Raw genomic sequence first — 25,110 nt, 5'->3', positions numbered from 1 at the left:
TTTTTTTTTTTTTTTTCTTTTGAGACGGGAGTCTTGCTCTGTCGCCTAGGCTGGAGTGCAGTGGCACCATCTCAGCTCACTGCAAGCTCCGCCTCCTGGTTTACGCCATTCTCCTGCCTCAGCCTCCTGAGTAGCTGGGACTACAGGCACCCGCCACCTCGCCCGGCTTGTTTTTTGTATTTTTTTTTTTAGTAGAGACGGGGTTTCACCGTGTTAGCCAGGATGGTCTCGATCTTCTGACCTCGTGATCCGCCCGTCTTGGCCTCCCAAAGTGCTGGGATTACAAGCTTGAGCCACCGCGCCCGGCCCATGATAGAGGATTCTTAAGTTTTCAAAGCATTGGGGGCTCTTTCCCAGATACACTCTTGGGGTAGGGGGCTGTAAGTTTTCTCAGATGTTTTACATTTTGTGCTTTAATTTTTGCTGGCACTCTAAATCAAATAAATACATAGTGTTCAGGATTATATGGATGGCCATCTTAAATAACAGAGTGTTCCACATGACTACAGCCTCTGCACTTGTGCCTCTGATCCACGTGACAGCAAGACCAACTATGCTTAACTTTTCATATGATTTCTCCAGTTGGGTCCTGAGATCTTTCACAGAATCTTTCACAGAATTGTTGACCATTTCCTGTGAGATCTGTGAGAGGACAAGGTGGACAACACTGGCTCAGAGCAGTGATTCCCAAGGTGGGATGGGATAGGGTGGGGTTGAATCTCCGGAGAGATGCATGTAGTTTGAAAGAACACATTCAGAATACCCACTGATTTCATAACACCAACTCCATAAAGTCAAGCAGAAAAATGACTTCAGCTAATGGGCAGTAGCAGAAAACCAACTATGGATTCGTCATTGTAGAGAAGGAGTCTGTATAAACATAGTTGAAAAACACTGGCTTAGAGGCAGGGGCATGCCGACACGCAGAGAACAGTAAGAAACGCGTGCCAAAGAGAAAGAACAATTGAGGGTCAGTGGGCGAATCCTAGGCCAGAACTCATCACAGTCTTCTGAAAACCAAAGAGCACATCAAGAAGAAAACCAAGATGACCTGTCAACTTTCTTGGCCCCGTGGTTAAAAGCAAGTTGATCCACTCTTAAATACTGAGCCAAAAGAAGAAAAAAGCTGTTTGTGCCCCCCAAATTCATCCACCAGGAAGTGCTGTCATTATGTGCAATGCCATCCAGCTCTTGAGGAGGGAAGTCAGCATGTGGCCTGCTCTGTGGTTGCTGCAAAACTCCAATCTGCTTTAGTCGCATCAGCAGTTCCCCACTCTATTGCATGATGACTAGATCACTGCACCTGCCTAAACAATCTTTACCGATAAAGACTCGAGGCCCCGTTCTTGCTCCTGTGAGCTGTTCCAAATAATTTTGAATCTCATTAGTGTGGCTGGTGGCTGTGATATCGACAAATTCCAGAAGCCCTTGTTTGATGGGCAATTGACTGAGGATCTCCTGGGTCCTCCTGCAGAATGGGCAAGTGGGCTTGATGAACACAACCACCTTCCCAGGCTGGATTTTGCAGTTCACAGACTCTTGAGCCATGCTGACAGGCTGCGGTCTCCCGGGGAAGAATCCTCAGTTGCAGGTATTGCATGGCTATTGAGCCAAACCTAATTCTTGTTTTACAAATAAACATACTCTTTGTTTTTTCACAATTTTAATGTTTACTGAAATTTCCAGGAAGGCAACTGCCCTATAAGCTGAGGGAAGGCTCAACATGTATTTTAAGAGTAACCAAATGTGCACCATCTCAGGCAATCTCATCGTGGACAGTAATGCGGTGGTGTGCAGTACAGAGCACCCGTGTCAGCCTACCTGTAGGTACAAACACCTGAGCACTTCATTACAGTCAGACCCTAGCATTTATATATTGATTTTATACATATATATATTGAGATGGAGTCTCACTCTGTCACCCAGGCTGGAGTGCAGTGGCGCAATCTCAGCTCACTGCAACCTCTGCTTCCTGGATTCAAGCGATTCTCCTGCCTCAGCCTCCCAGAGTAGCTTGGCCTACAGGCATGCACCACCACGCCCCGCTAATTTTTGTATTTTTAGTAGAGATGGGGTTTCGCCATGTTGGCCAGGCTGGTCTGGAACTCCTGGCCTCAAACAATCCATGTGCCTTGGCCTCCCGAAGTGCTGGGATTACAGGTGTGAGCCACTGCACCCAGCCCACATTATTTTACTATAAATGTTTTCTGTTGTTTATTCTTTTATAATTAGGGTAGTATAATGTCTTTCTAAAATATATGCATAGTTTATAAAATTTCATTTCAGGATAATAAATATTTATAAAATTTCATGATAGTATCATAAAATTTTTTTTTTTTTTTTTAAAAGACATAGTCTCGCTCTGTCACCCAGGGTGGAGTGCAGTGGTGAGATCTCGGCTCACTGCAAGCTCTGCTTCCTGAGTTCAAATGATTCTCATGTCTCAGCCTCCCGAGTAGCTGGAATTACAGGCATAAGCCACCATGCCTGGCTAATTTTTGTATTTTTAGTAGAGATAGGGTTTCACCATGTTGGCCAGGCTGGTCTCGAACTCCTGACCTCAGGTGATCTGCCCGCCTCAGTCTTCCAAAGTGCTGGTATTACAGGTGTGAGCCACTGCGCCCAGTACCTTTCTTATTTTGCATATTAGTATGTGATGTGGAAAACATTTCAAATGGTACAGTATGTCAAAATAAGATCTCTTCAGAAGTTCTATGTTAACTGTGGGGTGTTGTGGCATCCAGCTCATAAATTTTTTTTTTTTTTTAACATAAAAATGGAGTTGGCAGGTATTATAGGAGTTGGGCAAAACTATTCCGATTGAATCACCTCTTTTTCCAAAGGCCTTGAAACCCGGGGAGAGGGATTGCCCAAGGTCACAGGGGTTAACTAGTGTCAGAAGAACCAGACACCCAAGAATTCAGACCCCAACCAGGACTTGGCCCCCTGCCACCAGCACTGCCGGCTCAGCCTGCCCAGGTCTCTGGAGGGCTCTTTGTCTCCATAGTAAACCTCCTTCTATGGCCCTGCTTTTGCCAAGGCCTGGACAATGCTCATCATGCAGTCTTACTAGGAAGCATGAAACCTTTGTTGGACTGTTATTATTTTTAACCCAGGACATTTTATGTCATATGCAGATATTACAGTGATAAAATGAATGTGCCTGGCTCTCTTTGGACACAAATTTCTGCCTGTCCTTGTCTGTTTAGAGCTGGATTCAAGGGTCTTCAAGAAAAATGGCCAGAAGGGAAAAAACAAAAAACAAAAAAACTTCCTTGATTTGGGGAGACAATGGATTTTGCAGTTAAAACTCAAAGCTTGGGACTCTAACCCATGAGTACCCTAGTACCCTCAACGACCACAACCCAAGGCCACTGGGTGGGTGGTACTTAGTGTGCATACACAGAACGTCCCCATCAACTGTATAAAAACTTGTGTTGCTCTAATGTTGGCTGTTCTGTCACTTGATTTATCCTGTATATTAAAGTCAAGGGACCCCGTTTTCCTCTAACATCTGTAATTTCAGGTAAGGACTCTAGAGGGAATAAGTGAGGTGAGGACCACTTCACCAAGGGGGTGAGAGAAGATCTCATGTCTTCAGGTGAGGCTGAAGATGGGGACCCAGTTTTATAAAAAGCTGAGAGAAGAAAAGGGCCTGAAGAAGAAAGGAGCTTGGACAATCAGGAGACAGGAGACCAGTGTGAATGAGAGACACGGTGCTGCTGAATGCTTTGGATGGATGGGTGGACCCAACCTCACCCTATTTACATAACCCATTTACCTCACGTAGCAAAACGGAATTGGAAAGTAGCTGATCCTGGCTGGTGGCTCATGCCTGTAATCCTAGCACTTTGGGAGGTCGAGGCATGCAGATCACTGGAGGTCAGGAGTTTGAGACCAGCCTGGCCCACATGGTGAAACCCCATCTCTACTGAAAAACAAAAATTAGCCAGGCGTGGTGGTGCATGCCTATAATCCCAGCTACTTGGGACGCTGAGGCAGGAGAATCGCTTGACCTGGGAGGTGGAGTTTGCACTGAGCCAAGATCGTGCCACTGCACTCCAGCGTGGGTGACAGTGTGAGACTCTCAAAAAAAAAAAAAAAAAAGAAAAGAAAAGAAAGTAGCTGATCCCCAAGTTCAAGACGGTGACACCTCATAAGAAAAAGAACTCCCTGAGACTCTTCCACCTTCCTTGCCCAACCTGGATAGGATGGCGTCTCCCTTGGGCTTAATCTGACCATCCCAGGAGGACACGTGGCCCAGGAAAGAAACGGAATGCACGTCGTCCTTGTGAGACAATTCTGGCAGGATTCCTCAAGTGATCACACAAAGGCTTCAAAGACATAAAAGAGATACTATTGTCAAGCAAATCCCAAGAGTCCTCAAAGATAGGAATGCATGTGTGACAGGGACAAGTTGTCTTTTTGCCATCTGGGTGCTGCTGTGCCAAGAGAGAAAACCGTCTCCAGAGAACATGTTTTCAGTGAGGTTTCCAGAAACTCATCAAAGAATGGCCTCCAGGATCATAGATTTCAAAGAGTCTCTGTGGAAATAATAAACGTTACTGTTATAAGAGGGGAAAGGGGTCTGGAGAGAAAACCCAGAAACCACTCAGTTCCTGACACCCAACAAGAATGCAGGGAGGGGCCGAAAGGCGTACGCAGGAGGAGGAGGCACTCAGGGCCATGCCAGGCTTTTATTCCAAGGTGTCCTTGAGGAAGAACAAGATTAGGAGGCTCGGCTGAGAAGAGAAAAATTCATGTCAAAGGAAAACTGAGTGGAGGAGTGAGATGAGTGAGTTGTCAGAAAAGGGAAAAGATCAGGAGAGAAAAAGAGACAAGAGAAGCTAACTCCTGCCCAACAGGAATGTGAAGAGGCAAAGACGGGATCTTCAGCAAGCCTAGAGACTGATCTTACACATCTGGGTACGGCCCGTGCCTCATTGAGCTGCTGAGAATGGAAGCTGAAAAGGCAAAGTCTTTAGAGGTAGGAGATGCACTTAGAGATCTCTCTGGTCCAGGAGAGAGAGAAACAACAACAAAAAACCTGTCTGGGCCTGGTGCAGTGACTCACACCTGTAACTCCAGCACTTTGGGAGGCCAAGGTGGACAGATCACCTGAGGTCAGGGGTTCGAGACCAGCCTGGTCAACATGGTGAAACCCCGTCTCTACTAAAAATACAAAAATTAGCCGGGCGTGGTAGTGGAAGTCTATAATCCCAGCTACTCGGGAGGCTGAGGCAGGAGAATTGCTTGAACTCGGGAGCCGGAGGTTGCAGTGAGCCGAGATCACGCCATTGCATTCCAGCCGACAAGAGTGAAACTCCGTCCCACAAGAAAAGAAAACCTGTCTGTCTCTCTGGGGTGGACAGGATGCTCTAGTTTTCATGTGTGTTTCAATCTCCAAAAATACCTGCATTATTTTTCAGGGGAAAAGATCCTGGATAAAATAACTCAGATTGCCCTTGAAATCCCACAGATGCTGCCGAGGCTGCAGAGAAAAGGGAAAACTTACACACTGTTGGTGGGAATGTAAGTTATTTTGGCCACCGTCGAAAGAAGTCTGGAGATTTCTCAAAGAACTTCGAGTTACCATTTGATCCAGAAATCCTACTCGTAGGTATATACCAAAGGAAAATAGATCATTTTTCAAAAGAGATAAATGCACTTGTATGTTCCTCACCTTGCTAGTCACAATAACAAAGACATGGAATCAACCTAGGTGCCCATCAACAGTGGACTGGATTAAGACAATGTGGTATTATATATACATATACACCATGAAATACTATGCAGCCTTAAAAAAGGACAAAATCATGTCCTTTGCAGCAATGTGGATGGAGCTGGCAGTCATAATCCTAAATGTATAACACAGGAACAGAAAACCAAATACTGCATGTTCTCACTTATAAGTGGGAGCTAAACATTGAGCATCCACAGACATAAACATGGGAATAACAGAAACTGCAGACTACTAGAGCAGGGCGGGAGGGAGGCATGGGTTGAAAAACTACCTATTGGGTACCACGCTTATTACCTGAATACAATATACCCGTGTAACAAACCTGCACATGTACCTCCTTATCTAAAATAAAAGTTGGGGGGGGGGGAAGTCCCAGAATGTTAACAGAACTCAAATTCCCCCAAATCTAATGTCTAATACCTTAGATGAAAGCTTGGCAACTCAACTGGAAGACAGCAACCCACAGGGAGACAAAAAGTCAGGTTAATGTCTAAGCACAGCCATACTGACTGAGAAGCTCTGTGGAAAAGCACCACTTCCCAAAGGCTATGAGAATCATGGGAGGAATTTCACAGTGGCTCATGGGAGAGACTCTGCTGTCGGTGTCATTGACTCCCAATAACCAGGAAGGAGACAGGAGAGAAGACAACATTCTGAAGGTGGCTGTGTAGGGCAGGGGTTGAGATGATGGGCACCGGAGTCCAATCATCCAGGATCGAATCCTGCCTTTGCCACCCAGCACTGTGGCACAGGCAAGATTCTTACTTGATTCTTCTAAGCTTCCATTTTACATCAATTAATGAAGATACTATAGTTGATGGGAGAGTTATGAGCTGAATCTGCAGCCAGTGAACTTTCGGTATGCTGGCTGGTGTTGTTACCAGTTCTACATCACAGCTGCACATTCTGCCTTAAAGGGAATTCCTGGAGCCCCTATAGATCTGGAGGAGTTCATTTCAATGGAGGGATTTCTTTTTTAAAACTTTTTATTTCCGGCCAGGTGAGGTGGCTCATGCTTATAATCCCAGCACTTTGGGAGGCCGAGGTGGGTGGATCACCTGAGACCAGCTCGAGACCAGCCTGGCCAACATGGAGAAACCCCGTTTCTACTAAAAATACAAAATTAGCCGGGTGTGGTAGCACATGCCTGTAATCCCAGCTACTTGGGAGGTTGAGGCAGGAGAATCACTTGAACCTGGGAGGCGGAGGTTGCAGTGAGCCGAGATCATGCTTCAGCCTGGGCAACAAGAGCAAAACTCCGTTTCAAAAAAAAAAAAAAAAAATTATTTCCACAGGCTTTCAGGGGAAAGGTGGTATTTGGTTACACGAGAAAGTTCTTTAGGGGTGACTTATGAGGTTTTTTTTTTTTTTTGGAGGAGTCTCACTCTGTCGCCCAGGCTAGAGTGCAGTGGTATGATCTTGGCTCACTGCAACCTCCATCTCCCGGGTTCAAGTGATTCTCCTGCCTCAGTCTCCCGAGTAGTTGGGATTACAGGAGCGCGCCACCACGCCCAGTTAATTTTTTTGTATTTTAGGAGAGACGGGGTTTTACCATGTTGCCTGGGGTGGTTTCAAACTCCTGAGCTCAGGCAATCCGTCTGCCTCGGCCTCCCAAAGTGCTAGGATTACAGGCATGAACCACCATGCTTGGCCAATTTGTGAGATTTTGGTGCGCCCATCACCACAGCAGTATACACTGAACCCAATTTGTAGTCTTGTATCCCTCTCCTGCAGTCCCACCCAGTGGGAGAATTTCTGAATGTGGTGCCCCTGACCCCTCGTCTAGGTATTGGTTTTGCCATACGAGGACAACACACAGGTCCAGGACAAGATATAAGAGTGGAGACGTGCTGGGACTTCAGATCGAGATTTCAGAGAAATCAAATCTCCTGCCCATTTGGTGCCAGAAGTGATTTCAGAGAGAGACTGAACAACAGGGGCAAAAAATGTATTTTGCGCCCACTGTGAAGCAGACATGGTTCCAAACACCCGGCCTATGTCACCTGGTCTACTCCTCAGCACAACTCTGAGGTGTGATTGTTACCACCCCATGTCACAGACAGAGAAACTGAACAGGCGACTGAAACACCTCAAATGACGTAATTCCACCATACACTGCAACCTCCTTAGTTGGAAAGCACGTGGAAGCATCTGCTTGACTCAAATATCTAGTAACACCTGTAACCCCAGCACTTTGGGAGGCTGAGGTGGGAGGATTGCTTGAGCCCTAGAGTTTGAGACCAGCCTGGGCAACCTAGTGAAACTCTATCTCTACAAATAAATAAAACAATTGGCCGGGCATGGTGGCACACACCTGTGGTCCCAGCTGCTCGAGAGGCTGAGGTGGGAGGATCACTTGAGCCCAAGAGTTGCAGGCTGCATAAGATGTGATCATGCCCCTGCACTCCAGCCTGGGTGACAAAGCAAGGCCCCGTCCCGGGAAAAACCAACCAACCAACCTACTGCTGAGATGCAAATACAATTTTAAAAGTTGCAGCTCTTCAGACTATTTTTCAGAATCATTCCACTGTTTCACGTGGACAAATCAAAGTTGTAAAAATAGCCACTACTAATCTGATAAAATTACTGCTTTCCTTTGTTCAATCCACTGCTTCACACTTTGAGGCCTGCCTGACATCCTTGAGACTGATTAGACCTTCCTCTTCTATTAGGTAGGCAATGTTCTCTCCAGCAAACAGAAGAAGGCCTCATGTCCCCGAGGTCACCAGAACCAGCCAGAAAGTGGCTTGTTGAATGTAATTTCACGCAGAAATCAGCTTCCAGTTTAGATGTCATTAGGGCCAGCGTTGCTGAGGTTTGAGATTTGGCCAGCGATAAACAGGTCACCAAAATGCAGCCACAGCACCTATTATAGAGTTTCTTGGGTGGAAACATGGACTCACTTGTTTACATCAAGGTTCCCAAATGAAGATATTTTTAGTTTCATTGAGTTCTTTTTTTCTGTGGCCAAACCCTAATGATCCAGGTGTAGATTATCGATGCTATTAACTCCAAAGTGGGATCGACTCCAAAAAACTTTATTCTGGCCCCTCGGTACTTCCTAACACAGAACGTGCAAATTAATTTTAATACTGGCTTGTGATGGGAGGGGCAGGAGCAAGCTGAGCCTCAGGTAATGTGCAAACAGAACAGCAGCTTCAGAAGAATCCAGAGCTGCACGGTTAGTTGGGTTCTTAGTCTCCATCAGGGAAGGAGATGTGAGTTTTGTGTGTATGTCAAAGCCAAATAAGCACAAATTTGGGACGGTCTGCCCTGCTTTTTGCCTCCCCTGGAAGGAAAAATTATGTTGGTTTGGTATGAGAAAGGATCTGGCTTTGGGACCCTCCCCCTCGAGCAGAGGTCCCAGATCCTTGTGAAGAATGCTGTGAACATCTCACCCATCTATTGTCTATTTATCTGCTGTGCGGTCAGGTTGTCACGGCTGTTGGCGCGCTGCTTCAATTACGCAGGGTTTACTTTGCTGTGCAATCGCAATGACTTTCATCTAGAGTCCTCAATATTTGCCTAAACAATCAGCACTTTTCTCCCTAGTTGTCCCAAATGGGAAGCTTGATGCTATATATACAGCCAATTGTTGAGCCAAGAAACACCTTTCTAATAACTCACTCTATGGATAAATCAATCCTCAATCTCCTGGAGCCAAATCCATGAGCATTCTATTTTTCCTGGAATTTTTCATATACTCAACTTGAAGGAAGAAGAGGTCATTAACAAGAAACAAGATGCAGCGCTTTATTTAGGACATTTACAAAGCCACCAAGGGGTATCTTGAATAAGGGTGAAGAGTTCCATGTCGGACAGCCTCTACACCTGCAGTTGCTCCTAACAATGTCAGAGGCAATGCACAGTCCTGAACTTTCCTCACATGAAAGTTCAACAGCACTGAGAAAACTCTACTTACTGAGAAAGCAGAGTGGTCTAACATATTTAAACATATCTCATCTCAACTATGTTACAACCATATACACAGTGTTTGGGAAGAATCGCACAAAAACATAAGTGGTCATTCTGAATAGTAGGTGATTTTTGTTCTTTTTTTTTTTTTTAATAGAGACAGAGTCTCGCTCTGCCGCCCAGGCTGGAGTGCAGGCGCGATCTCGGCTCACTGCAAACTCCGCCTCCTGGGTTCAAGCAATTCTCTGCCTCAGCCTCCCAAGTAGCTGGAAATACAAGCACCTGGCAACACGCTTGGCTAATTTTTGTATGTTTAGTAGAGATGGGGTTTCACCATCTTGGCCAGACTGGTCTTGAACTCCTGGTCTCATGATCCACCTGCCTCGGCCCCCCAAAGTGCTGGGATTACAGGCATGAGCCACTGCGCCTGGCCTTGTTCTTTAATTTCAAAGGTAAATACAAAATTATTTTCTAAAGATTTGCAGTAGAATCCTAGTAGTCCTTGGTAATGAGAGAGAAATCAATTAAGGGGGACAATCCCATCCCCAATGCAATGTAGATAGGGCTTTCTTTTCTTTTCTTTTTTTTTTTTTTTTTCTTTTGAGACCGAATCTCACTCAGTCGCCCGGGATGGAGTGCGGTGGCATGATCTCAGCTCACTGCAACCTCCACCTCCCAGGTTCAAGCGATTCTCCTGCCTCAGCCTCCCAAGTAGCAGGGATTACAGGCACCTGTCACCATGCCTGGCTAATTTTTGTGTTTTTAGTAATGATGGAGTTTCACCATGTTGGCCAAGCCAGTCTCGAACTCCTGACCTCAGGTGATCCACCCACCTCAGCCTCCCAAAGTGCTGGGATTACAGGCGTGAGCCACCGTGCCCAGCTGCAGGTGGGGTTTTCACGGTCTCCAGAAGGGCTTTCTCTGTGATGTGATCACATTGACCTTCAGCCTGGGTGGTCACGTGCTTAATATTGTTATATAAATTATAGCACTTCAAAACTTTAACTTAACTTCACCCTAAGCAATGAGAGCCAAGAAATCAGAGTATTTTTGTGTGCCATTTAAATAAACAAAAATTGAAATAAATAATAAATGCCAATGAAATAGCCATTAATAAAATACACTGTCTTCCATGTGTTACCTGAAATGATGTGTGGCCCCCGTGGTACTTGGGAACATCCAGGTTTTCTGAATTCACATTTTAAAGTCTATGAATCCGTAGGTGAGTGTGTGACACGTGGAGCAGGGAGACAGACACATGAGGCAGATGCATGAGATGCCGGCCCAGGAACAGACAGAGTCATCCCCTCCCCAGGAGCGAAGTTTCTGCCCTGGAACACTGAGAAAGAAAGAGCTGGATCCTTGTGATGAATTCTCCTTGTTTGCTTATGTTAGTTTGAGTAGGACTGGATTTAAAGACTCCCATTTTTTCCGGGCACAGCGGCTCATGCCTGTAATCCCAGCACTTTGGGAGGCTGAGACCTGCAGATCACGAAGTCAGGAGATGAAGACCATCCTGGCTAACACGGTGAAACCCCATCTCTACTAAAAATACAAAAAATTAGCCGGGTATGGTGGTGGGCACTTGTAGTCCCAGCTACTCGGGAGGCTGAGGCAGGAGAATGGCATGAACCTGGGAGGTGGAGGTTGTAGTGAGCCGAGATCACGCCACTGCACTCCAGCCTGGGCAACAGAGCGAGACTCTGTCTCAAAAAAAAAAGAGTCCCATTTCCCCTTTCTCTGCCCCTCATTATACACTCATTACTAATGGATTAACTGGATGAGAGATACATAGGGGTTCCTATACCCTATTCCTTTCTCTAAAGAGGAACGGTTTATTGTGATTGTCTTGTTTTTCTTCCAGTATTTGTATACTGGGCGTGTTGTGCAGGTTTAATCTGATTGCTTAGTCTACAAATGGCAGCTGGTGAGCATTCATATCTGGGGAACATGAGCCTCTGTGTGCTGCAGCTCAACAGGACTTTGAATATTCTCCCATCAGGGATGGGGAATACAGCTTGTGGCAGTCAAGGAGACGGCTGGTGCTATTGTTTGGCTATGGTTTGAATATGTCCCCACCAAAATCCATGCTGAAATTTGATCTCCAATGTGGTGGTGGTGGAAGGTGGGGCCTAGAGGGAGGTGTTGGGGTCATGGGGGCAGATCCCTCGTGAATGGCTTGGTGTCATTCTTGTGGCATTGAGTGAGTTCTCACTTTGGTGAGACTGGATTAGTTTCCATGGGAATGGATCAGTTCCCTTGACAGTGGGTTGTTATAAAGCCAGAATGCCCCCGGGGTTCATGCCTGTCTGCTTCCCCTTTAACCTTCTCCACCCTGTTAAGGTGCAGCACAGGGCCGGGCGCGGTGGCTCAAGCCTGTAATCCCAGCACTTTGGGAGGCCGAGACGGGCGGATCACGAGGTCAGGAGATCGAGACCATCCTGGCTAACATGGTGAAACCCCGTCTCTATTAAGAAATACAAAAAACTAGCCGGGCGAGGTGGCGGGCGTCTGTAGTCCCAGCTACTCGGGAGGCTGAGGCCGGAGAATGGCGTGAACCCGGGAGGCGGAGCTTGCAGTGAGCTGAGATCCGGCCACTGCACTCCAGCCCGGGCGACAGAGCGAGACTCCGTCTCAAAAAAAAAAAAAAAGGTGCAGCACGGGAAGCCCTTGCCAGAAGCCAGGGTCCCGCCCTTGAACTTCCAGCCTGCAGAACTATGAACTAAAGAAACCTCTTTTCTTTACAAATTACCCAGGCTCAGGTATTCTGTTATAGCAACACAAGACGAACTAAGACAGCTGGTTCTACTGGGCAGAGGCATCTCTGGGTGTATAGGAAGGAGGGTTTATGCTAAGAGGTGGAACAAAATACAGAAAACAAGGTTTGGGTTTCATCTCCTGCTCCCCTTCACTGAGGCAGCCATGTTTGTGCTGCTGGATCCAAGTCCCCAAGATTCACCTGACTGGACAAGGGATAAACACCTGACCCCCACATTTGGCCAATCAGATTCTCTCAGGAAGGTAACTTGGGATTAAGAAACAGTAGGCAGTCATCGTTAGTTGTTTCAACTGAGGGGACAAAAACTCAGGGCTGGGGGGTGGCCATCAGCAGCCAAGAATGGGAAGAAGCAGAAAGTAGAAGTCAAAAGCAAAAGAAAGAGAGAAGCAAAGATAAGAGCCCGAGAAAATGGCCGCCAATTCTTGCTGATTTTCCACTTTCTGGCCTAGCACTGTTGTAAGTCTCAAATTTGCTTCCTGCCCTGCAGTTCCATGAACTACCCCTGTATGTATCCTTACAATACAATCTACAATTTGTCTTGAGCTGATTCAAGTTAGTTCCTAATATTTGCAAGCAAAAGGGCCTTGACTAAGATAATACAGAAAACATGGTCATACATACTGCTAATCAAATTGTTCCTAGTTTTTACAAGATAATAATTTATTATGTCTTGTTGCATTTTGCAAAGATGACTAAGAATTCAGGCATCTCACTGTCTGTGATATTGTAAAATACATATTTGGTCTTTGTCCCTGGTTCCTGGTGTATAACTCCTAAAATCTGTAGATTCTCTAATGTGATGTCTTTTTGTATGTTAATGAGTTGACTGTTGACTGGCAGCCCTTAGGTAGTTTCAGAATGGAGCTGGTCACCAGAAAGACCAAGGCATGATTAGAGAGTTGGGACTTATAGCCTCACACTGCAACCTCCGGGAAGGGGAGAGGAGCTGAAGGCTGAGTTGATCACCAACGGCCAATGGTTTAATCAATCATATCTATATAATAAAATCTCTATAAAAACCCAAAGGGACAAGGTTTGGAGAGCTTCCAGATAGCTGAACACATGGACGTTCCTGGAGGGTGGCTCACCCCAGAGAGGGTTTGGAAGCTCCACACCTCTTCCTATAGGTGTTATCCTATGCATCTCTTCATCTGTATCCTTTGTAATATCCTTTACAGTGAACCAGTAAACCGAAGTGTTTCCCTGAGTTCTGTGAGCCACTCTAGTAAAGTAAGCAAAGCTAAGGAGGGAGTTGTGGGACCTGATTTACTGCCAGTCAGTCCGAAGCACAGGTCAAACATGGAGCCTGCAATTGACACCTGAAGGTGGGGGGCAGATAGGGACTGAGCCCTCGACCTGTGAGATCTGACCCTATCTCCAGATAGATAGTGTCAGAATTGAACTGAATTAGACATCCAGATGGTGTTTGCTGCAGAGGACACCAGCTTGCTTGATATGTAGGATAATACCCTGCCCCTGAAGTGTGGACTGAGTCTTGTCTCCTTCGAGTCGACTGGAGCTAGGACTTGAGTTGAGGTGAGCTAGGACTTGATCTGTTTTAGCCCCAGGAAGAGGAAGCAAGTTAAGCAAGTACTCCATCTGGTCACAGAAGCCTTCTGTGTTGATCGTTGTTGAGTGAGAGAATAGAAAAAAACCAGCTTAAGTTTTTCCACTCTTAGACCATCTGAACAAGTTTGAGAATAATGCTCTAACTTACTGGGAAAAAAGAAAAAAGAGGCCCTTCTGGGGTCTTCACCCAAACACATCTGGAAAAAAAATAAGATAGCTGATTAGAAGCAGCAGAAGATACGTTGACTGTAACGCTGAGTCTCAAGGAAGAGCAAAAATCAGAATCGCTTTAGGAAGTTTTGGTGTTTGTTTCAAATGGCGCTACCAAGGCTCTACCTCAGAGCTACTGAATCAAAAGCTCAGTCAAGTAATCGAGGCAGTTATACATTTTTTTTAGTTTCCTAGGAGATCATGCTGTGCACCCCTGTTAGAAAGAGCCACTTGATCTCAGCACAAAGGACATCTGAGAAAAGAAAGGACTCTAGATATCACAGATTAATGTAGGGACAAATAAAGCTAGCCGCAGTGGTTCCTTGATGGTGTTGCCTTTTTTGACAGAAACGCTGTGATTCTCTGCCCATAAAGATGAACTTCAAACATCCAAAAGGGCTTAAATTATATTTGGCACACATTTTCTGAAGAGGCGGGGTAACACGTAATCCATTTATTTTAAATGCGTTCACCAAAATGGTTAAGATAAAAACAATTTGGGACAAACACAATTCTAGACAAAACTTTAATTCTTAGAAAAGTCCCTGGTAGGCCGGGCACAGTGGCTCCTGCCTGTAATCCCAGCAGCACTTTGGGAGGCTGAGGCAGGTGGATCATGAGGTCAGGAGATCGAGACCATCCTGGCTGACACAGTGAAACCCTGTCTCTACCAAAAATACAAAAAATTAGCTGGGCGTGGTGGCGGGTGCCTGTAGTCCCAGCTACTTGGGAGGCTTAGGCAGGAGAATGGCATGAACCCGGGAGGTGGAGCTTGCAGTGAGCCGAGATCGCGCCACTGCACTCCAGCCTGGGCAATAGAGCGAGACTCTGTCTCAAAAAAAAAAAAAAAAAAAAGGAAAGAAAAGAAAAAAGAAAAAGAAACGTCCCTGATTATGAAGACCATCATCCTCCAGGTGCCAAATAAACCCAGTGGTGCTGTGCTGCCCCTGAAATGTGGACTGAGTCTTGTCTCCTTTGAGCTGACTGGAGCTAGGACTTGAGTTGACGTGAGCTAGGACTTGATCTGTTTTAGCCACAGGAAGAGGAAGCAAGTTAAGCAAGTACTCCATACTCTGATGTTGACTCATAGATTACAAGAAATAGAATCAGTTTCATTATGAGAATCAAGCCCTTTGTATTTGCCTCACTGGTGAAAATTCAGTTGAACAAACACTAGACAAGTGTTATGGCTGGCTCATGGTACTTCTGGCTGTCAGAAGAAACAATTACTTTGAGAGGTCATGTGAATACCTGGTTCTCATTCAGTGGAGACAATGCAAGTACATTACATTCAAAGCATATGGGATGTAGTTTCCATTGATTCATCTACTCAGGAAATATTTACTGAGGCCTATGGCATGCCAGCCCTGTGCAAGGTGTAGACACGCACAGGGGAATGAGATAGAGACAGACAAGTAGCTCCTGGTTCCATGCAGACAGCACGACCTCAGAGATGTCTGTCTCACCATTCTCCATGGAGTGAAAGCTCAAGCAGAAGTTAAGAGATCTGATGTCACGAGAGAAAGAGGCCAGATGTGGAAAATGGCACCCCCCGTAAATCCCATTAAAACAAATCCCATTCAAGGCAATAAGCACATTCAAGGCAATCCAAATATCAAGAAAGACTTAAGACTGTATTCCAGAGTTCCAGGAATGAGGATTTGACATAAATCTCTACCCATGAATAAGGAAACTTTACAATGCTCGGGAAGGATGGCTGGGAGGGATGCCACCCTATAGAACTGAGACAGCCCATAATGTTCTCCGCAAGTGAATGGGAGACAGAGAATCTCCACAGGAAACCTCAAATAACCCCAACCACCATCTGCTCTCCATGGGGGCCCCTTCAGCCCTTTCGCAACATTTCCACTTCATCTAATTTAGGCTGGGCACGCTGGGGAGGACCAGGGGTGCCTCGGAATATAGCATCAAAAGCATCCATCCTGCTTCCTGACTTGCCCTAGATTTGTTTAAAATGTAGAGGTGGCAAAGAGAAATTAGGGCAATAGTAACAGGCTTTTATTCAGAAAACTATCAAGGAAGAATAAAATCAAGTGGAAATGGGACTGACTCCATCTCCAACAGATATTATTGCAAGTTAATTTTCTTCATCAGTGCTGGGAGAACAATAGCAATTCTACATCATGCGTTTGGGAAACGTTCTGCTCAACTAGTTAATTAGTTCACAATACAGTCTGAGACTTTGAGGGTGACACAGACATCTAGAAGGAGCGTAGGCCCTGGAGCCAGGCGGATCTGCCTCTCTTTCTGCTGGCTGTGCAGTGAGGAGCAAATTTCCTTCTGTTTCCTCATCTCGCATGGAGTGTTGTTGTGAGGATCCAATGAGATGATGCACTCACATTAGCACTTAGTACAGTGCCTGGCTCAACACATTTAATTACTGGAATTGGTACCCCTATTTAGAGTGTCTGCCCCATACCCAGAGGAAGCTTAGCATCTACTGCAAATTGAGGGTCTAATAAATGGTGGGTGTTTGGTCTCCCTTGCCTGTTTCTGAGTATCATGATGCTTTTTTTTTAAGACAGGGTCTCACTCTGTCACCCAGGCTAGAGTGCAGTGGTGTGATCATGGCTCACTGCAGCCTCGACCTCCTGGGCTCAAGCAAACCTCCCATTTCAGCCTCCTGAGTAGCTGGGACTACAGGCATGCACCATCACGCCCAGCTAATTGTTTAGTTTTTGCAGGGATGGGGTCTCGCTATGTTGCCCAGGCTGGTCTCAAACTCCTCCCACCTTGGCCTCCCAAAGTGTTGGGATTACAGGCATTAGCCACCAAGCCTGGCCTTGTGATGCTTCTTTAAAGGCAGAGAAATAAAAACACTCAATTCTGAAAAGCTGGTCTTTTGTATCTTTTGATCCCACCCACCCTCTTAATCACTAGAGGGCTTTCCTGCTCCTCCAAAATGCTCCCTTTGACCTCTGTCCTCCATGTTTCCTTATCTCTTGCCTGCAAACCTCAGTGTTGTTCCTTCTTTTTAACTGTGCCCTTACTGTATCTGTGTTTCATAACCTACATTTTCCCCATGACAAAGCCTCTCCTCTTTTCATTGAATATCAATTTTTAGAAAGAAAAAGCTGCATGGATGGATGTGTTTTAGCGGTGGGTTTCTCTCTGCCTCCCAATCAACACGGAGTTGTTCACAGAGGAGTCACTAAAAATGTTTTGCAAGGTTAATGTCTGCAAAAAGTGTCTTTAAGAATGGAGGTCCCAGTTGGGCGCAGTGGCTCACGCCTATAATCCCAGCACTTTGGGAGGCCGAGGTGGGCAGATCACTAGGTCAGCAGATCGAGACCATCCTGGCTGACATGGTGAAACCCATCTCTACTAAAAATACAAAAAATTAGCCGGGTGTAGTGGCAGGCACCTGTAGTCCCAGCTACTCGGGAGGCTAAGGCAGGAGAATGGTGTGAACCTGGGAGGCGGAGCTTGCAGTGAGCCAAGATTGTGCCACTGCACTCCGGAGTGCAACAGAGTGAGACTCTGTCTAAAAAAAAAAAAAAAAAAAAGAATAGAGCTCTCTTTCCCAATATGAAATTGATTTTATTCTTAAATAACAGCATCCTTGCCAATGTTTAGGTAAGTACACAATAATGTAATTCTTAACACAGCCACCACTGCTTTTCTGATGGTCTTCTCTTTCTCCCCTGCCAGCCCTGGTAACTCCAGGACTCTCCCCATAGACTCTGTTTCAAACCTCACTTCCTAAATCACCTTCAGGAGCACTCTACCCCACCGAGAACAGGGTATTGGCATGTCTTTTACCCTCCACGCGTCACTGTCTGCATGGAACTCATAAATAATGAGGCCGCTGGCATGCCCAGTGTTCTGCATTCCAGGTTTAAGAGCAGTCTTCCCCCCAGAAACAGGCTTTTGGTCATTATCCAAAATCAACATGGATGGTATCCAACAAGACCTTAGAGATGCTATTTTTCTTTGACTGTGCTGCGTCAACTGCCTACTGTATAGGACTTGATACATTTTTAATGACTGTACTGAGTTTCCTCTGAACTTGTCACTTTTCACCGTTTCCAGTTAGTGGGTCTTAATTTCCCATAGGAAAACCTTTAGCCGGCCATAGAGTTCATTCTTTACTGGTTCGATTCTCAGTAATTAAATATTCTAAGTGGAAAAGCTCTTGAGTCTACTGATTTGGGACACCCAGAGGGAAATCAACAAGAATGGAATAAAATCTCCATGTACCCCATCAGGAAAACTTTGACTGCTACACGATCAAACTGGATACAATTAAAAAAAATAATACCATGTGGGGCCCTCTAACTCTTTCTTGGGATTCTGATTAAAAATCTAGGTGATAAGATCACTTGGTTCATATATCTCAGAGATAAGAGGAACCTCGGCACTTGAGCCAAGGGACAGGAAACAGGTCAAACACAGAGATGAATGGCAGGTGGCAGTCAGCCTAGGCCGGTGGGACCAGAAGCACTGAGCTCCCCATTATTAGTCTGTTTTCATGCTGCTGATAAAGACATACCCGAGACTGGCAAAAATGGACTTTAATGGACTTATAGTCCAAAAAATAGAGCTTTAATGGACTTATAGTTCCACATGGCTGGGAAGGCCTCACAATTACAGCAGACGACAAGGAGGAGCAAGTCATGCCTTACATGGATGGCGGCAGGCAAAGAGAGCTTATAAAGGGAAACTCCTGTTTTTAAAACCACCAGATCTCATGAGACTCATTCACTATCATGAGAACATCATGGGAAAACCCACCCCATGATTCAATTACCTCCCACTGGGTTCCTCCCACGACACGTGGGAATTGTGGGAGTTACAATTCAAGATGAGATTTGGGTGGGGACACAGCCAAACCATATCATTCCACCCTGGCCCCTCTCAAATCTCATGTTCTCACATTTCAAAACCAATAATGCCTTGCCAACAGTCCCCAAAATCTTAACTCATTTCAGCAGTAACTCAAAAGTCTACAGTCCAACGTCTCATCTCAGACAAGGCAAGTCCCTTCTGCCTATAAGCCTGTAAAATCAAAAGCAAGTTAATTACTTCCTAAATACAATGCGGGTTCAGACATCGGGTATTCCCACTTCAAATGGGAGAAAGTGGCCAAAACAAAGGGGCTACAGGCTCCAGACAAGTCTGAAATCCAGCAGGGCAGTCCAATCTTAGAGCTCCAAAATGATCTCCTTTGACTCCATGTCTTGCATCCAGGTCATGCTGATGCAAGAGGTGGGTTCCCATAATCTTGGGCAGCTCTGTCCCATGGCTTTGCGGGACACAGCCTCCCTCCAGGCTGCTTTAATGGCTGGTATTTTCTGTGGCTTCTCCAGGCACATGGTGCAAGCTGTTGGTGGATTGACCATTCTGGGGTCTGGAGGACAGTGGCTGTCTTCTCACAGCTCTGCTAGGTGGTGCCCCAATAGGGACTCTTTATAGGGGCTCCAACCCCACATTTCCCTTCCTTGCTAACCTAGCAGAGGTTCTCCATGAGAGCCCCACCTCTTCAAGCAAACTTCTGCCTGGACATCCAGGCATTTCCATATATCCTCTGAAATCTAGGCAGAAGTTCCCAAACCTCAATTCTTGACTTCTGTGCACCTGCAGGCTCAACACCACATGGAAGCTACCAAGGCTTGGGGCTTCCACCCTCTGAAGCCACAGCCTGAGCTGTACCTTGGCCCTTTTTAGTTATGGCTGGATTGGCTAGGACACAGGACATCAAATCCCTAGACTGCACACAGCACGGGGACCCTGGGCCTGGCCCACAAAACCATTATTTTCTTAGGCCTCCAGGCCTGTGATGGGAGGGGCTGCTGTGAAGACCTCTGACATGCCCTGGAGATATTTTCCCCATTGTCTTGAGGATTAACATTTGGCTCCTTGTTACTTAGGCCAATTTCCACAGCCAGCTTGAATTTCTCCTCAGAAGATGGGATTTTCTTTTCTATCGTATTGTCAGGCTGCAAATTTCCCAAACTTTATGCTCTATTTCCCTTATAAAACTGAATGCCTTTAGCAGCACCTTTAATAGTACCTCTTGATTGCCTTGTTGCTTAGAGATTTCTTCTGCCAGATACCCTAAATCATCTCTCTCAAGTTCAAAGTTTCACAAATCTCTAGAGCAGGGGCAAAATGCCTTGAGTCTCTTTCCTAAAACATAACCAGAGTCACCTTTGATCTAGTTCCCAACAAGTTCCTCATCTCTGTCTGAGACCACCTCAGCCTGGACCTTATTGTTCATATCACTATCAGCATTTTTGTCCAAGCCATTCAACAAGTCTCTAGGAAGTTCCAAACTTTCCCACATTTTCCTGTCTTTTTCTGAGCCCTCCAAACTGTTCCAACCTCTGCCTGTTACCCAGTTCCAAGGTCATTTCCACATTTTCAAGTATCCTTTCAGCAACGCCCCACTCTACTGGTACTAATTTACTCTATTAGTCTGTTTTCACGTTGCTGATAAAGACATATCCAAGACTGAAAAGAGAAGAAAAAGAGGTTTAATGGACTTACATTCCACATGGCTGGGGCGGTGGGGGGTGGGGGGGGGCCTTACAATCATGGCAGAAGACAAGGAGGAGCAAGTCACATCTTACACGGATGCCAGCAGGCAAAGAGAGCTTGTGTAGGGAAACCCCTGTTTTTGAAACCATCAGATCTCATGAGACTCATTCTCTATCATGAGAACAGCGCAGGAAAGACTCAAACCCATAATTCAATCACCTCCCACCAGGTTCCTTCCATGACATGTGGAAACTGTAGGAGTTACAATTCAAGATGAGATTTGGGTGGGGTCAGAGCCAAACCATATCACTCCCCAAAAGGATCATCTGTAGCTCCTCTTCAGTGAATGGCTGGCACGGAGGAACGTGGGCCTGACATTGCCAGATTTTTCATTTTCCCAAGAGAAATCAGAAATCTATATTTCGACTGGGAAATCTGACATTGAAAAGTTGACAGTGAATTCAGGTTTTCTCAAGCACTCTGAGGTCCACAGCAGTGAGGTGGAGGTGGCTGGGAAAGGTGCCTGAGAACTGACTGTGCCCATCTCTTCTTTATTCTGCCTTCTGCCTCCAGGGACTTCACTTTAGTGGCTTGAAATCAGCCATTGTGGGAATATTTACACCACAGAAATAGGCAAATACTATGAATCAGAGCTTTTTCTTTTTTTTTTTTTTTTTAAGCTTGTTGTTAAACATTTACCAACTCATCAACATCTGTGGACCTAATAAAGTGTGTTGCCTTTGGTCCAAGGCCAGTGGCAATTTCTAATTTAAACTTAAGCAAGAAGCCAGCCTGGGCAACATGGTGAAACCCTGTCTCTACTAAAAATACAAAAATTAGCCAGGCATGCTGGCAACACACCTGTAATCCCAGTTACCCGGGAGGCTGAGGTATAAGAACCACTTGAACCCAGGAGGTGGAGGTTGCAGTGAGCTGAGATTACACCACTGCACTCCAGCCTGGGTGATAGAGCGAGACTCTGTCTCAAAAAATAAAAATATAAAAATAAAATAAATAAATAAGTAAACTTAAGCAAGAAGTAGCATTGAATCACCATGAAGCAATATTATATACTCCAAAATCAGCATTTACAGCCAAGGACACATGGCATGCTGAAACCACAGGGTAGGTGGTGGGCTAAGCACCAGAAGGACATCATCACTAGCTGGGAAGGCAGAGACAAGGGAGCAGGGCGGGAACTCTGAACAAAGTCTCCTACACTGTACAAAGGGTACTCTATAAGTAGGACATTTCCAAATGCTGGCTTCTTCCCCCACTGCTCTAAGGGACTGTGGTAAATTATGCTGCCAATGATGACCCTCAGCACCTGGCAACATCCTGAAATGGTTTCTGAATCATCACAAACAGCTGAGATTACGCACAGTGATTGAGCAACGAGAGTGTTTCAAGTCCGTTTTCAAACAACTACAAGTGGATGAATGCCCTATCATGAGAAGCAGGGATGGAGGCAGTGGCAGGTTCCCTTTTTCCCTTCATTCAAAACCAGCCTAACCTTGGTCTTGTTCTCAATTCCTGTTTTCTGCTAACCGGAGCCTTCAGCAGTCTGGGGAAGTGTATTGGTCTTAGAATAATTTATTTTTAATGAATGAAATAAAATGTATAAAATTACAAAAGCCGCCGTATTAAAACACACTTACTAAACAATGAAACAAATGTGGGACACATTAAATGTGCTCTGTTATTAAATCATGAAATAATAGCTTGGGTGAGGTGGCTCTTGCCTGTAATCCCAGCACTTTGAAAGGCTGAGGCAGGCAGATTACTTGAGCCCAGGAGTTTGAGACCAGCCTGGGCAACATAGTGAGACCCAATCTCAATTAAAAAAAAAAAAAATATATATATATGTATAAAGTGAAATGACAAAATTAAGGCTAATAACCACCATGATTTTAAGGTAGTGGTGAGGGTGAAGGATAAGGGATCTGCCCTGACTGTCAGGTGGAGGGAATGGATCTGTGATTTCACTGGTGCCAAAGCTACAGGCCCTGCTCATCCTGTGTCAGGGTTGTTACCTACATTCATCATTCATCATTGGAAGACATGCTCAAGGTTAGTCTGTCAGGGGTTAGTTGGATGCCAGTAAATATAAAGACGGAATTATTTTACCATCTACATTTACAGATGCTCTGAATTCTATCCATGGGCCTGGCTTAAGAACTCCTGCAGTCAGGTTGGGCCAATAATAAGAACTCAATACATTCTGACTGAACCAAACTGAGCTTTACATTTGATACGGATGAGTGCTGGGTGTGGTTCTAAGGAGAAAAGCAGGGAGGAGAGACACCGTTCAAACCCAGCATGGGACACCCAGACGTCTTCCTTAGTATATAACCTGGCAGCCCTGTTTCTTCAAAACAATAGTCTGCAAAATATATTGATCAGTAACATCAAATAAAACACAAAACCATCTACTGATGGCAAAAAGAAATAGTGAACCGGAGCCATAGGTTTTATTTCAGTTTTCGCTAGAATTTTGACTATCTTGGCAGCTACCCACTGCTTCTCCCAGTTTAAATCACGGCTGAACAAAGTTTGAAACAAAGTTTTACCATCTACTAGCTGTGTGGCTTTGGGCAAGCTATGTAACCTCCGTGCTTCAGTTTTCTCACCTATAGAATGGGGGAAACTACTAGTTCTACCTCATAGGATGAAAGTTTATCTATGTAGGGCTCTTTGTATAGTACCACAGGAGAGGAAAAATATACTATATGTTAGCAGTGAGAATAAGATTATTGCAAATTAGCTAACAATATTTAAATTTAAAAATTTAAATTCCAAAACTTGGCAGTACCTATAAAATATTTACAATTCAGATATTACAATGAAAATATGGTTTGTAAAGCAGTTGTGCTAGCAAATAATTAGGAACAACCTATGTCTTACAATAGGAGGAATGGTTAAATTAATGAACATCCATATCATGGTTAAGTATCCTGGGCAACCTCAGAAGGATACAAGAACTATGAATGAACATGCCCCAACTAATTCTATAGATCTATAGTATTATCCTGAGACCAAAACAAGACAAAGTGCACAAGAAAAGGAAAAAGGTACATATATATATATGGTTTTGTTTTTTTTTTTTTGAGACAGAGTCTCTGTCACCCAGGCTGGAGTACAATGGCATGATCTCAGCTCACTGCAACCTCTGTCTCTTGGGTTCAAGTGATTCTCCTGCTTCAGCCTCCTGAGTAGCTGGGAGTATAGGCATGTGCCACCACACCCGGCTAATTTTTGTATTTTTAGTAGATACAGGGTTTCGCCATGTTGGCCAGGTTGGTCTCAAACTCCTGACCTCAGGTGATCCGCCCGCCTTGGCCTCCCAAAGTGCTAGGATTACAGGAGTGAGCCACTATGCCTGGCCTATTTCTTTTGAATATTGAGGTAAAAATCCTAAACAAAATACTAGTAAACCAAATACAGCAACATATTAAAAAATTATATGCCATAATCAAGTGAGACTTATCCCAGTCTAAGGTTGATTTAATATCCAAAAATCAACACCTGTAATCTTAGCACTTTGGGAGGCCAAGGTGGGTGGATCACTTGAGGCCAGGAGTTCAAGACCAGCCTGGCCAACATGGCAAAACCCCATCTCTACTAAAAATACAAAAAATTAGCTGGGCATTGTGGTACATGCCTGTAATCCCAGGTACTCCAGGAGCTGAGGCACAAGAATTGCTTGAACTTGGGAGGCGGAGGTTGCAGTGAGCCAAAATTGCGCCACTGCACTTTAGCCTGGGGGACAGAGTGAAACTTCATCTCAAAATAAATAAATTAAAAAAAAAAAAAATCAGTGCAAAACATATGTAAATAGTATAAAAAATAAAACCACATGATCATCTCAATAGATGTGGAAAAAGAATTTGGCAAAAATCTAACAGCTCTTTGTGATAAAAACCAGAAATAGAAGGGATCTTTCTCAACCTGGTAAAGGCCATCTACAAAACCAATTTCATACTCAATAGTGAAACACTGAAAATTTCCCTCAAGATCAGGAATAAGATAAGGAGGTCCACTCTTATCGTCTCTATTCAACATTGCAGTCGAGGTTCTAAGTCAAGCATGAAATAAGGGAAATAAAAGAAATCCAGATGGGAAAGAAAGAATTAAAACTATCTCTACACATAGATGACATATTCATATATATAGAAAATCCTAAGGAACCAACTGAAAATTTTTAGAACTAATACATTAGTGTAGCAAGGCCACAGGATAAAAGACCAACATGCAAAAACTAATTCCATTTCCACACACTTGCAATAAACAATTCAAAATAAAATCAGGAAAACCATTTCATTTGCAATAGCATTAAAATAATGAATGACTTAAGACATTTTTTTTTTTTTTTTTTTTTTTTTTTTTTTAGCGG

General features: G+C 44.8%; 1 protein-coding gene and 1 pseudogene across 1 annotated transcript in view; both read right to left on the bottom strand.

Annotated features, from left to right (window-relative positions):
* KCNK13 (potassium two pore domain channel subfamily K member 13) overlaps positions 1-25,110 on the bottom strand; it is a 120,211-nt gene that overhangs the window by 76,761 nt on the left and 18,340 nt on the right. The window lies entirely within an intron of this gene.
* On the bottom strand, positions 1,101-1,548 carry LOC112629196 (annotated as a pseudogene).

The sequence above is a fragment of the Theropithecus gelada genome, chromosome 7b (assembly GCF_003255815.1).
Source record: "Theropithecus gelada isolate Dixy chromosome 7b, Tgel_1.0, whole genome shotgun sequence".
NCBI classification, from domain to species: Eukaryota; Metazoa; Chordata; class Mammalia; order Primates; family Cercopithecidae; genus Theropithecus; species Theropithecus gelada.
Note: the sequence above shows the minus strand (reverse complement) of the source record. Positions and strands in the feature narration are given on the sequence as shown.